Consider the following 15,147-nt stretch of genomic DNA (forward strand, 5'->3'; position numbering starts at 1 on the left):
AAAAAGATGGTCGCGATGGTCAAGACCATCGCGACCATCAGGCTTGCGACGAGACCCTTGTGGTAGGGTCTCTTCTGCCGCAAGCCCTGGAGTGCTTTTGGCTCTATCAGAGCCAAAAGCACTCCCACTGACATCATTTGTGATGTCAGTGGGACCTGCCCCAGACGGTAGGCGTTCCATGGGAACGCCTCCGTCTGGGCAGCAACGCCCCCGACACGCCCACCAAAGGGGGCATGCTGTCACTTAACATCGACAGCACGCCCCCTTTGTAGGGAGACCCATAGCGACGGCTTGTCCATCGCAATGCGGGTCTCGCGCATGCGCACGACGGAGCCGGCTCCCTCGTGCGCATGCGCACTTGGCCAACATCGACCCGCTTGCGAACGCTCAGCGCTCGCGAGCGGGTCTGAATCAGGCCCTCTGTATTGTCATTTAAAGACCTTGGACTATGTTACCGGTCAAATGTTTTAAAATGCCCCAATTTTTCCAATTTATATTGAAAATTAAACAATTCCAATCCAGTGAATAACTTGAAATGGTACATAAGTAAGTGGAAAACTGCTTTAAAAAAGTTTGTTTGCATAAACTGAAAAAAATAAGTACAATTTCACAATTATAAAAAAGACCCTTTCCAGGAAGCAAGCAATGGGTTAAAAACTTACAGCTGTTCTGCAGCAATTGACGTAAAGGCCCCCATACATCAGCAATTGATTGTGTATAAAAATCTTTCCCTTTTTCAATCGATTGTGGCAATTCTGCATTCTGCAATCGATTGTGTATAAAAATCTTTCCCTTTTTTCAATCGATTGCAAATTGCAAGATTGCTGCAATCAATTGCTGATGTATGGGGGCCTTAAAAAGTTGATGCAAACAATTCCTACAGGTGTCTCATGTTCTATTGATTACTTGATTACAAGCACATTGGGAGAGATTAAAAAATGTGAGAGTTTAGCAGTAATCTCTCACATTGGTCGAGTTTTATCTTCAAAATGGGAAAACATCTGAATGAGAGTCTAAATAGTGGGAGTTTTTGGAGCCTAAAAACACGTGTGTTTGCATGTTCTCGTACTCTATTACATTGGCCGAGATTAAAATGTGTGAGAGTATACTGCTAACCTCTCACATTTTCTAAACTCTCACCCTATTACATTTGGCCCATTGTGTTTATGAAAAGCAATGTTGGAACAGACTGTTATTGCACCCTCTGAAACATTATATGGGCAATATTGCACTGTATGAAGTAGTATATTGCTATTATAAGGGTCGAGGTAAAGGCAATTAACAAAAGAAGACAGAAAGCCCATTATAATCCTTAAAGGTGTGTGTTTTTCCTTTATCGAAACTGCAAAGAAATCCAAGCTGTCAATACAGTACAGCTTCCTACATCATCAAAAGGCACTAGAAAGCTAAAGGAATTTGACAACCACAACAGAATCAGAAGACAAGTTGCTGAGAGTCAATAGTTTACCACATTGGTTCCCAAACTGCTTCCTCAAGGCACCTTAATGGTCCAGGTTTTAAGGATATCCATGCTTGGGCACAGTACCTCAGTATTTTAATTTAACCATCTCATGGATAACCTTAAAACCTGGACCGTTAGGGTGCCTTGAGGAGCAAGTTTGGGAACTTCTGGCTTACTTGCTAGGCGACTAATAACAGCTTCAAACACAGTTCAACACTGATCAAAGTAAGCAGGTCTCAGTTTTAACTGAATACAAGACTTCTAGTTGCAGGTTTTATAGCTCAAGTGGCAAAGAGCCATTGCTAAGATGGCAAAATAAGAAAAAGAGGCTTCTCTGGGTCATAAAGCACTGCCAGTGGACTGCTGAAGACCAGAAGAATGTTTTATGGTGCAATGAATCAAAATCTTTGGTTCATCAGGTACAGTTTTTCTAAACCATTGAGTAGGTGAAGGACGGTTCCTCAATTTGTGACACCAACTGACAAACATGGAATAGAAGGCATGATTATCTGGGACTCTTTAGCTGGATCCCAAGTCAGTGACTTGCACAGAGTAACTGATACCCTGTAGTGAAAGGGCTACAACATCCATTTTCCAGTGCCATGCAATACCCTCTCTGGTCTATGCTTAGTCAAGGTTTCATCCTACAGCAAGATAATGACTGAATAGTTAGAACCACCTTCAATGAACAAGATGTTAGGCTTTAAATCATGGTATGGCCAGCACAGTTTCAAGACATAAACCCCATCAAACTGACTTGAGATGAACTGAACAGAAGGGTGAAAGCAAAGCAACCTACAGGTAAAACACATTTGAACTTCTGCAACAATATTTGATTTCCATTGTAGAAAGAGCTCCACATATGTATTTTGTAGTTATATCTGCAAATGATGGCTACTTTGATGAATCAAATATTACATTTTGTTAAAATTATTTGATTATTTCTTTTATATTCAGAGTACATTGAAAGTATATTAAACTGTGTAAATTTAAATAAAAATTGGAAAAATGTGAGTGTTCTAAATCTCTTGACCGATAGTGTAGATGCTGTGTGCATTACCAAGGGAGGTGAGATAACATTGACCACTCGTAAACAGCTTCTAATTGACACCCCCTGCGGTAGACATAATAAAATGGTTAAAACTCACGATCAGCTAAATAATCTCTTGGAAAAGCTGTTTTAGTGTACAGTTTCAGTGGCTCAATAATGGCCCATTGGGGCAGGCCCTATTTCCCAATACATCTATATGTCACTAACCCAAACATCTAACAATTCCAGATGTACTGTAGTGCATTCCCAGTACAGAACAGATTCTCTGCTCACTTCCACAAAAAAGAGCAGCTTCTCTCATGAAAATCTCTTATCTTCAAGAGTATAGGATGCTGCTAGGGGTTATGTACTGGTAAGTGCCTTTACAACTGCTAGTTGGAGCATTTCCAGATAGCAATACACGTCCTCTTTTTCTGTCAGTAGAAATGCCTCCATTTCTAGAGGGCACAATGGGCCAGTCAGTATCAGGGGTGAGGCTTAGTGGCTCAACGGGGGCAATAGCTAAGTTCAGTGCCCCCGAAGATTAAAGAAAAGAAAACATTGGCTCCCAGTCTACCATCGATGGTTAAGAACCACCTGGTCTCTGCCACTAATGGCAATACCATTGGTGGCAAACCATGGATGGTTATTAACCATCATTGGTCAATGTTTATCCCCCAATTGGCAGTGATATACACCAGTGTTATGATAGCTGATGTACTCCTACACTGTCAAAACCTAAACAAAGTGCCCTTAACCAATAACAACCCCATTCCCGGAACAAACACTTGTTCGTAGGTACTCGGCTACCACCTGGACTTTGCACTTAAAGTAATAACAGTGCAGGAAGCACAGGTATTCAAAGTATAGACATAGGAATGTGACACTCTAAAAATGCATATAGGGAGCTACACCTAGGGGTAAATTTACTAAGATGGGAGTTCTATATAATAAGTGATGTTGCCCATAGCAACCAATCAGATTCTATTCTCATTTATCTAGCACCTTCTAGAAGATAACACCTGGAATCTGATTGGTTGCTATGGGCAACATCACTTAGAACTCATCTTAGTAAATTTGACCTCTAGATTCTCAGGAGGTCTCCCATCCAGGAATAAACCCAAGGCCATACTGCTTAGCTTCCCACACTAGACAGAAGAAGTCTGTCTAAAGCTAATTGATGTAGTAATATGAATAGCAGTCCTAAAGAGTGATTACCAGAATACTCCTGCAGTTAACATCACTGCAAGCTAGTAACAAGGATTCAATTTAGCTATTTAAGCAACTAACAAATGGATATGCAGTAATATTTTCACTACATTAGTAATATATACATGCTTAAGCAATAGTAATAATTCCAGAATGATAATTCAATAAACATGAGAGTAGTTGCAAAACATAGTAATTTCATTAGATATACAGCAAACTGCAGGATGACATATCAAAACACATGGACTATCCAAAGTAGTATATTAACCAGGAGTACAACTGCTAGCAATAATATGTAATAGAATGTATCAAGGATACTTAGCAGATGAAGAAACCAGCAGCTAGAACCAAGAATCAGGCAAGACATGGAATCCTGTGGGAGACACAGTCAGAACAGAACATCCCACACAGGCCCAAGAGCCAGCACATGATTAAAACTGCTGGCAAACCAATCACAGTCGCCCAGGCTGACATCGTCATAACGAGTGAACAAGTCAGCAACCATTGCAATTATTCAGTCTAGATACGACCAGCCGAGTACAGATAAAACAACCAGTTAAGTGTTAGCTACCTTGTAGAATTCTAAAAAAAAAATCAATCAGAGCCCTTAACACATGCTCAGAATAGCAAACAGATTTACCAAGCAGACCTAAGGTGACAGCTGCATATGGCTAGCTCTGTGCAATTTAGTGCAAAGTAAAGATTGTAAGAACTTTGAAGGTTAATAGTAAACTTTTAAACTGGAGCTAGAATGATGGGAATCGGTATGCGCCTGGCCGACAAAAGAATTCCCGGCAGCGGAAGCCCAACAGCGCTGGAAATCCCGATCGTCGATAGGCACTTACTAACCTAACCCCCTAACCCTCCTTAGGGGTGCCTAACCCCCCCCCCAAGTGCCTAACCCTAATCCCCCCTCTAAGTGCCTAACCCTAACCCCCACCTTCCCCGCTGCCTAAACCTAAGTCCCCCGGGGGGGTGCCTAACCCTAAGTCCCCCCCGGGTGCGCTAAACCTTACCCTCCCCTGCGCGGCTGTCCGCTTGTGGTGCCGGTCTCCCGGCGTCGGGAAAATGTCAGGCATCTACACCTAGACGCCCGGCATTTCACCCTCGCTGGGATATGACAGTTGGGAAGCCGGCTGATGAATTGAGTAGGTAAAGCCACCATATCCATCTTCTACTCAGTAGAAAAATGAATCACAATGATAGAATTGTGAATTGTCACAGAATTGATGACTGGGAAAGTGATATGCTTTGCTGACCATAGGACAGACCTAATCCTATTTCACCTACAGTACAGTGATATATTTGCATTATGCTTATGCATCACGGTTATCACCGCTAGCCACTCAGGCCAAGCCGAAGATCTCAGGGGAGGTGGGGACCCCCTAAAAAAGGGGTCCCTCCTCTCCTGAAACCCCAGGCTTGGTCTGAAGCCCGGGGCTCTTCCCCGCACCCCTGGGCTGTGGGTACGGTGGTAATAAATTGTTAAATTGAAGTAAACCATTGTATTTTACAGTGAAACTACAGGTGCCAGCATGCCTGCCCTTTGACACTTGTGGAACTACAAGTGCCAGCAGGTGGCCAGCCCCCGTAACCCCACTGTAAAATAAATAGTTAAATAAAAACCAGCTCGGGAGAGATTTGCAAAGAGAAAACACTGCAATCTCAGGTGAGTAATCTCTTGCAAAACGAGATACACGTTCTGCTTCACCATCGGTGAACTCGTTTAGCCTCAAATCGCCTGTTGGTAAATTTGAGAGATAAAAAGTGATTAAATCACCCGAGTTTTGGCGAATTCCAGCGAGATTAATCTCATTGAAAATCGGGACCATCTCGAATCTTAGTAAATTTACCCCCATGTGTTTTTATATCTCTTCATCATGCTTGTCCTTTATTTCTCCCTTTCTGTGTGTCTATCTGACTGACTCGTTTTATTTCTTATATCTATCCCTCCACTGTATTCTATCATTAGCCCCCACCACACACTTTTCCCCTGTTCCCCTCACAGCTCACTTTTTCTCTTACCCTTCTCACACCACCCACACATTCTTCCACTTTTGCCCCCTTCAATCATAGGGGTAAATGTACTAAAGTGAGAGGTTTTAGAAGTGGATGTGTTACCCTTTAGCAACCAATCAGATTCTAGCTTTTAACTTCTAGAAGGTGCTAGATAAATGTTAAGTAGAATCTGATTGGTTGCTGTGGGCAACATCTCCACTTCTAAAAACCCGCCGTTTAGTAAATATACCCCATAATCTTCCTTCTACTGAAATCTATGTCTTCCTACAGGGTGCTGATCAGAAATTAAATGCACAAATTCTGATTTTAATAATTTTTGCTCTATAGATCCTGTGAATCTTACTTTGTTAGCTTTCATCAGTGAAAGCTTTCCCGTACCTGCTTTGTCCTCTTATATGTCCTCCGTGGGCTGTCCAGGCACCTTCTCTTTGGTGCAATTTATTGGAACCCAAACATTGCATTTCCCCAGTGGACTCTTCATGCTGCAATTTGACACTGCTCTTGATGGTTTTTCCTTTCATTGAACCTACCCCCACATTCTGACCATGCTCCCACCCCGTGTGCACTTCATTACTGGGGGTGTGCCAGAGCATGCACTTGCTCCAGGCATCATGGCTCCAAGCTACACTTCTGTCAGTGAGCCTGGTGTTTTTCTTCAAGCTAATTCTCGCTGCTGGAAATGGAGCCAGGATGTTTGTTCCCCACAATGATCACCATGGATGCAATGGAGATCACTAAAGAAGGAACAGAGATGGCAACAGCAATGTAAATTTTGCTCACTGGGACTACTGCTGAACTGAGATGGCATTCAGTAAATCTTCTAACTTATCCCTGTCCTTGGTGTGATGACATATCCTCGGCATTACTATGTCATTCCCTTCAGCCTTCACAGAGTTTTAAATTTGTCCGGAAGATGATTAAGTAGGAGGTAGGGCACAGAGTTGGCCTATAGTGCAGTCATTTGTAACTGCTGCCCACATGCCAAGAGATGTAAACAAATTAATTTAAATTTATACCTAGTACAAGTCACTAACTAATCTGAAATGTTTGACAGAACATCTTAGAAGCCAATACTGTGGAAAAAGCATATGTAGCTTTATTGCTCAATGCTGAGTTAATGTACTCTGGCTACCCGATTGTTGACACTAACTTTATAGCATCCATGTGTATGCAGTTTACAGCACAGAAATTCAGATGCCCAAAAATTCTTTTAAGTTAATGAGTATACCGCGATAAAAGGGATCAATCAATATAGTGTCAGGAAGACTAATGTCAAAGTCAGTGATGTGATGTAGGGGTAAGGGCACTGACATTAGGGAGTGGAGCACTACGGTTCGCAAAACCCATAGTTGCAACCTTGAGGTAATGTTTATGGAAAAGTTGGTTACAGTGACACAAGTCTAATCTTTAGAGGTCAGTCAGTCTGCATTAGGGAAGCCAATCCTGATTCATTTTTTCAGTCCCGGGATTCAGGATTAAAAAAATCTCATATACCCAGGATTGAGTTGATCAATGAAAATATTATTCATGGTCATAAATTCATGGGCTATGAATGTTATTTTATTCCTGCAAATGTTTCAAAATAAAACTCTCATGGCCACAGCCCCCCACATGAGAAAAATAACTTGTATGGCACCCCCAGCCAGCCCAGTCCCACACCAAAGCAATAAAATACCATACATCATCATGATGGACCAGCCCCACACTAAGAAAAAAGTTGAAGCAGCACACACACAGCTTCAGCAATCAGTCCACTCAGCAGTGCACAGCACAGTTTGGCAGAGCAGAGGGAGTAGAGGCAGGGCCAGCCAGGGCCGGTGCAAGGTTTCTTGACACCCTAGGCATCTCTTCAGCCTTACGCCCCCCCCCCTGCCCCCAACCTTGATAACTACACAAGCCTTTATACAGTGCCCCCAGTAGTGGCCCCCCTATGCAGTGCCCCCAGTAGTGGTCCCCCCATGCAGTGCCCCCAATATAGTGCCTCTTATACAGTGCCCTCAGTGGTGCCCCTTATACAGTGCCCTCCACCTATGCAATGCCCCTTATATAGTGACCCCAGTAGTAACCCTCCCTATGCAGTGCACCCCGTAGTGGTCGCCCCGATGCAGTGCTCAAAGTAGTAGTCTCCCCCCAGCAGTGCCCCAGTAGTAAACCCCACAGTAGCAGCCCTCCCTATACAGTGCCCCCAGTAGTGGTCCCACCAGTGCAGTGCCTACAGTAGCAGCCCCCCCTCAGCAGTAATCCCCCCATGTAGTGCCCCCAGTAGTAGTCCTCCCAGCAGTGCCCCTAGTAGCAGTCTGCCCTAGCAATGCCCCCAGTAGCAGTCCCCCCCAACAGTACCCCTAGTAGTAATCCCCCTCTATGCAGTGCCCCCAGTAGTCCCCCCAGCAGTGCCCCTAGTAGTACCCCCAGCAGTGCCCCTAGTAGTATCCCCAGCAGTGCCCCTAGTAGTACCCCCAGCAGTGCCCCTAGTAGTACCCCCAGCAGTGCCCCAAGTAGTACCTTCATCAGTGCCCCATATGTGCCGTCCACACTGCCACCCGGCAGTGGCCGGCGCTCTTAGGCAAATGTCTAAGTTTGCCTAGCGGTAGCGCAGGCCCTGGGGCCAGCTCAGGCGCTCAGCAGGCAGCAGCATAGGTGCCCGGCGGTGACTAGTGACACCCAGTTCTAACAACAAACAGAAGGAATGCCCATTATAGGGAAACAATAAGATTAATAAAAAACAACACTTTACATAATTCTACCCAGAGTTTGATGCAAACATACAGTATACCTGGCTAGGACTCCTGAGTATAGAGCACTCAAAATGTTTCTTTACCTCAAAGACCGATCCGCCCCTGGAGGCGCCCCACAAGCCCCGGCGCCCTAGGCTGCAGCCTAATCAGCATATTAGTTCAGGTTCTTCCAATAAAGCAAGTGAAACTTTTAATAATTAAGAAAAAATGCAAATTGTGCTTAAATATAGTGACATTCGCAAAAAGCCTTGGGAACTTATATGGCCGCCCCAGCGATAGGCAAAGCTCATCCAGGTGCTATTTTACTATGCGCTTTGATAAACTTCTTTATTTGCTTATGGTTATTCCATTTGATGCTGTTACTTCTGACGGAAAGTTTTCTTCATAAAATAAGATTTTTTTTCTATAGACAAATCTTCCATTTCTTTAGCCACATCAGCAGCACAGGGTATGATATCATTTATTTATATTTGTGCTTAGCAGAAAATATTTGTTTTCTTAATAATTAAGGGAGTGTTACCAAATACAGAATAAATATAATGGCAGGTGATACCTCATATTACAATTCCTCTCTACTCCTCATTCTTGCTTATAATATACAGGCATCATTTACAAAATGTAATTTATATCTACCATCAATAATTTTATAACTGCATCATTACAGTCGCAACAACCAGGTGTAAACACATAACAAGAAACTGTTCTAGCTGCAAAATAACAAGCCAAAACATTGGACTAGAAATAGATCAAATTTAATTATAAATTTGCGTTTAAACGAAAATGTTTTTGTGATAATCACAGGTATTCCAAGAATCTGTAGTTATAACATGACTGGTTTATTTTGTTGTCATCCAACGGATACATTGATAACACAAATGTTTATACCACTATGTTTTTGCAGATACTGTAGTTCTGGCTTGAAGTGAAGCTTTGCCACATAGCCTGGTTCCCACATACGTCATATCTGTCTAAAGCTTTCTATGATTTTCTCCAAATGAAATAGAAAAATCATTACTGGAAAAGAAAATCATTACTGAAACTGAATTCCTTGTCATTTCTGTAAGAGTTATTTCCCTGACGTCATGGTTTCTGCACAGCAGGGACAGGCTCACTGAGGATTGGCTGGTGGCTGAGCAGTAATTTGAACTGCCTTTTGTACTCTGCTGATCTGCGGCTACTGATTCAGACTAGCTGAAGTTGTTCTGCTGTCAGACACCTGCACTTCGCGTGTGTGTTTTGTTTTGTCTCGTCGCTGGAAGCTGTTTGTTTTCTGGGCCCGTGTTTTGTTTCTCATACTTGCGTGGAGTGCCCGTCCACCATAGCACTGGAAGCTCACTACATTCAGGATGGAAGCCCAGGAGAGAAGAGTCTCCACCTGAGGTAAAAGCTCCTCCAATATGACACCTGTAGACTGGATGAAGGAAGTGCTGATGCTGGTTAAAGTATCTTCTTTATAAAGCAGAAACTCAATGCTCTACCTGTGGTTCATCAGAATGGGGTAATTCATTGAGTTTAGACACTTCTTAAATACAAAATAACCACATTATAAACCTGACACAGACTTAAACTGTCTTAGGGGCATATGTATAACTCACTAACTTACATTTTGCAGGCTGTGTTTAAGAAATGATAGTTTGGAGCTGATTGGTTGGTGATATACATTTCACAATTTTATCTCACATCAAGCTTTGATGCATATGCCCCTTAGTAACTTGTTACGCTTCCTTTTATTTTATGGTATAATTGTTTCACATTATTATTATATTATATTTGTTTAAGGTAAAATATATCAACAGTTGGGTTGTATGGAATATGCATTCAGCAGGAACGGCAGTCTTGGTATCATTTGACAGACATCTTTGTTTAATGTGTCATTGCTCTGTGATGAATGTGTTGTGAGGTGTTGTCCTGTGATATGGAATATTTAACAAGGGCTCCTACTAGTTAAACACAACTATCAAAAGCACGTTTGTTTTATCAGCCATTGATTCACTTGCTGTTGCTCCCAGTACATATTTTATATTTAGCTGGTTGTTGTGGAATAGCTGTGTGTCACTGACTTTTCCTTATCCAAGGAGTGTCTGTTTCACTAATCACTATTAGTCTTGCAATTGCACTGGATTTGGACACACCCCCCTGTTACTTTTTTTGATGAGTTTGATCTTTGTTTATGAAGTTGTGTGCAGCTTGTTTTCATGTAATAAATCACTTTATACTACGAGTGAACCAATAGGAACAATGATAAAACCTTGTATAATTGCATGGATTAGGCCACATCTAAACTAATAGTGCATACATGATAGGCACTAAGCCAGGGTCTACTCTGCTGCCAGACTCCGGAGAGGAGGGGACTGCACAGAGGCTGCACATAAGCCCCTCCCCTCTTAAACCACCCCTGAGTCTATTCATTCAATAGCAGCATCATATATAGACCAGGAAAAAATAAACATATACTCCTGGAAAAGCTGCATTATTTGTTGTTGATCAGGGACTGATGCAAATAGTGGATGATGATGATGACAGATGCGGGCACTAGTGACCTGCTTGGGATTGGCAAACATTGGTGCTTTCTTGCTCAGGCATTGCCTATGCTTTAGTGAGCATGTTTAAGCACATCTTGTTTTCTTGCATATAAAGGACAGGGAGTTAGTTCTGCTGAATTAGACAGATTTTTGTAGTTTACATGATGGCTTACAAATGTGTTACTTGAACTAAAATAATTGGTTTACAACATGGTCTATGTGCCATGTAAGTGACTGTGATGTATTCCTGTTGTAAACCAGACACAAATGCATAAGCCCCTTTGATATAATATTCTATACAAATACTGCCATTTTGATCGGTTTAATGAGGTAAGATCATGTTCTAACAATAGATTTGTGGGAGATTGCCCACAAATGGGTGCCCCTGTTTTATTCAGAGCAGACTAATAAATTATTTGTATAATATGTAAATGATTATTTGCTTCTTCCTGTCCAGAAGAGCTGATGCATATTATATCATGGAATTCCACAGTTTGGGAAAACTTATCTATGATTACATTCTAACCATGTGGGTTATGTCCTTCCAAACTGCAGCAATCCAGTGTTCAAAATATCCATTAATGATAAATAATATGCTGAAAAGAGCAAATCTTAGTAACTACTCAGATGTCAGTTTCGTAGTTCAATGTAGTCAAGCAACTGAAACTAATGTCTGATTGGTCAATATGAATTATAGCTCATCATTGCATTTTTCATTATGCTCTAAAATATGTCTCACTGATTTCAAAGGATATGTTAAAAAATTGTTTTAACACATTGTTTTTCAAAACTATTAATTCATTTTCAGTGATTAATTCACTTGAAACTAAGGGCCTGATTCAGAGCCACTCGTAAGCGGCAGCTTGTTCGCTCCGAGCGATGTTTGCCCAACTGCGCACGGATCGTTATACGCATGCGCGAACCAGTCAGTGCGGCCGAAATGCATGTGCTCGCTAATAGCGAATGCCTGCTAATTTGAGTGCCAGAATGAGGCGTATGTGGGTGGTAACAGGGGAAGGTGCTTGAAAACGGGGAGTGGAAATCCGATCGCAGACGTGCTTAAAGGTCAAAACGGGCGTTTTAAGGGAGTGCATAATTAATCCAGCAGCGTCATTGACCACGTCACTTTGTTTTTTTAACTCAGAACTGCTCGCAAAATAGTGGTTGAAAAAACCAACCACAAGAATAGCGAGAAGTTCATACGCTGGTCGATGTACTCGATTAATCTAATAAATAGCGGACATGACGTATGGTGCGAGCGGCCAGGGGGCGTATTCTTCAAATTTACGTTCGCATGTTTTGCTCGCTCGTTCAGACTTAGAGGCGTGAACAGACCGCAAAGTGCGAACGGTTCATTTGAATAGCCACCCCTTTTCAGAAAACGAACGACCGCAAATAGCGAGCGGCTCTGAATGAGTTTTTTCCACATAACCTACTTTTTTATATGAGATGTTTAGCACACATTGGGGTATATCTTTTGCTGCTTTCCAACATCTAAGGGTCCTGATCTGAATCTACAAAACTCCAGGGATGTGTCAATTTGTTCTGGCTCAAATGATGTGGCAGGGAAACAGACCCCAAGGATGGACACTGTCCAAATCAAGACAATTGATTTGGACAGTCCAAATCAGACAATCCTCACTTGTGACATCTGAACCTGTTAGGTCTAGTGCATCACCCTTATCATTCAGACGCTACCATCCCACACCACCCATATACGATGGTAACCTCAGTGCACATGCTGTGGTTCTGTCCCAAAATGTTGGGAAAATGCCCGCTCCTAACTGACAATGGAGAAGTCAGTGTAGAAGTGTTTTCTCACTCTCCACAAAAAGACTGTCATTAATGCTTCCTTGAAGCATCTTTAAGACTCTGTTTAGCTTCCAGTTTTAGTCTCAGGAGCCATAGGAAATTTTATGACAGCCGAGCTGTCTAAAAAATTGGCCATTCCATTAACCACTACTTCCAGTCTCATCTACCTCACATCAATTAATGGCAGTCATATTCCTGGGGGTGCTATCACACAACAGACTCTTCCTGTGACATTCATAGTGGCCGTACTCCATTCTGAGACATTGGGCAAAATTTACTAAGCGGCGGGTTCTAAACCCCGGCGGTTTGACAGCGGGTTCTATTCTGTTCTAAACCCCTGGGTTTTGGTGGAGGTTTTGCACCGGTTTCTAAATGATAGTCCTGTTCTATTCTATTCTAAAATATGTTTTGACTGCGGTTTGGCGGCGGTTTTGCTATCTGCAGATTTACTAAGGCCAAAACCTCTTCAAAACGGCTGCAAAACTGCCGTCAAACACATTTTAGTATAGAATAGAACAGGGCTGTCATTTAGAAACTGCTTCAAAACAGCTACCAAACCCTCGGGGTTTAGAACAGAATAGAACCCGCCATCAAACCACCGGGGTTTAGAACCCACTGCTTAGTAAATTTTGCCCTTTGTAATTATTTCCAGAGCCTCCATTCCATTGTCCTTGGGTTTCCATGGCCACATGTTGACTGGTTAATCCGTCAGGTCCTGGCTTGTGGATCAACCTATTCAAAAAAATGCCTTCAACACATCCTTCTGCTTTGCTCCACCACGGCTTCTGATGCCTCAGCTATTCCCCCTCCTTATTGAGAGCTCCAGGATATGTTAAATAAAGAGGCCGCAGCGACTTACCACCTCATAGGGACTGGGAATGTCGATATATTTTTTCAGGGAAAACTTGGCATTGAGGAACAGTTTATCTTCTCTCTGCACCTGAGACAATCAATGTAAGAATATATTAAGGAGAACCTGGAGAGAGGCTTCATCTGCCCATCTTCTTCACCTGCTGGAGCAGGATTATTTTCTGTGAAAAAAATAAGATGGAGGATTGCGCCCCTGTATCGACTATTGGGGTCTCAAAAATAGATACCCTCTGACCCCGATATCTGAATTGTTCAACAGGGTAAAAGGAGCTATAATCACCAAGTTATAGCTTAGAGGGGCTCAGACCTGCTCTACATCAATGTTGTAGTCTATTTAGATGACATCCTAATCTTTTCTGCTTATATCCAGACTCATCGCATCATGTGCAAGAGGTTCTTCAACAACTCAAAAACAACAAACTGTATTACAAATTGAAAAAGTATGTCTTTGATGTGGACCCCAATTCTTTCCTTGGATACCTCATCTCTGATTCAGGTCTGCGAATGGATTTGTATAAAGCTAAACCAATTCTCAATTGGCCTCAGCCCTCCACCTTAAAGGTGGTCCAATGATTCTTAGGCTTCTCCAATTATCAGAAATTTATCCACGAGTACTCCATGTGGTTGTATCAATCATGCCCTTACCAGGAAAGGTGCCAATCAAGCGAAATGGTCCGAAGCTCAAACAGCCTTCCAGCAATTGATACAGGCTTTCATTTTAGCTCCTATTCTCATCAGCCAGACATTGCCAGTCCATTCGTGCTTGAGGTAGGTGCCTCCTCAGTTGGTGTTGGGCAGTGCCCTCTGAAAGAGCACCAGACAGGTGGTTGCATCCCTGCGGGTTCTTTTCCTGTCTGCAGAAAATAATTATGCTATCAGAGACAAAGAATTGCTCGCTATGAAACTGGCACTTGAAGAGTGGAGCACATATCCAGTTACCATTTACAAAGAGTATAAAAAATTACTATATCTCACATCAGCACAATGCATGAATCCACATCAAGCCTGATCGTCACTATTATTCACTCAAATTGACATCTAAGTGACATACCGTTTGGGATTGAAGAATCAAAAAGCTGATGCTTTATCACGATCTATGATGGAGGATGAAAGTTCGGCAGCTCTCGAGCAACGTCCCAACATTAATCCTTTATATTTTACTGTTACTTCCCAGTCATCACCCCTCCTCAGGGCAAAATATTAGTATCTGAGAGTACTTGCAAAAAGTTGCTTCAGTGGGCTCATTGTTCTAGATTTGCTCCACACGTAGGAGTTCAGGAGACACAAATATTCATTCTTCAGAATTACTGTTGGCTAAAGATGTGAAATAATTTGTTGCAGACTGCTCTAAATGTGATTAGCACAAAAGTTCCAGACATGCTTCAGCAGGTCAGCTTCTGCCTTTGCCAGTTTCACGTACCCTCTGCCAGTTCCACGTACCCCCTGGACTCATATCTCAATGGATTTTGTGACTGACCTACCTGCCCC

At 42.5% G+C, this 15,147-nt stretch overlaps 1 protein-coding gene across 1 annotated transcript in view; it reads left to right on the forward strand.

Annotated features, from left to right (window-relative positions):
• Positions 1 to 9,806: 9,806 nt before the first annotated feature.
• The window catches only part of SHROOM3 (shroom family member 3), a 260,069-nt gene continuing 254,728 nt past the window's right edge, over positions 9,807 to 15,147 (forward strand). The window contains exon 1 of the mRNA XM_088457135.1: positions 9,807 to 9,835. The gene's annotated coding sequence lies outside the window, so the exon portion shown is untranslated. The remainder of the gene's footprint in view (positions 9,836 to 15,147) is intronic.

The sequence above is a fragment of the Taudactylus pleione genome, unplaced genomic scaffold (genome assembly GCF_031769625.1).
Source record: "Taudactylus pleione unplaced genomic scaffold, aTauple2 ptg000739l, whole genome shotgun sequence".
Lineage (NCBI taxonomy): Eukaryota > Metazoa > Chordata > Amphibia > Anura > Myobatrachidae > Taudactylus > Taudactylus pleione.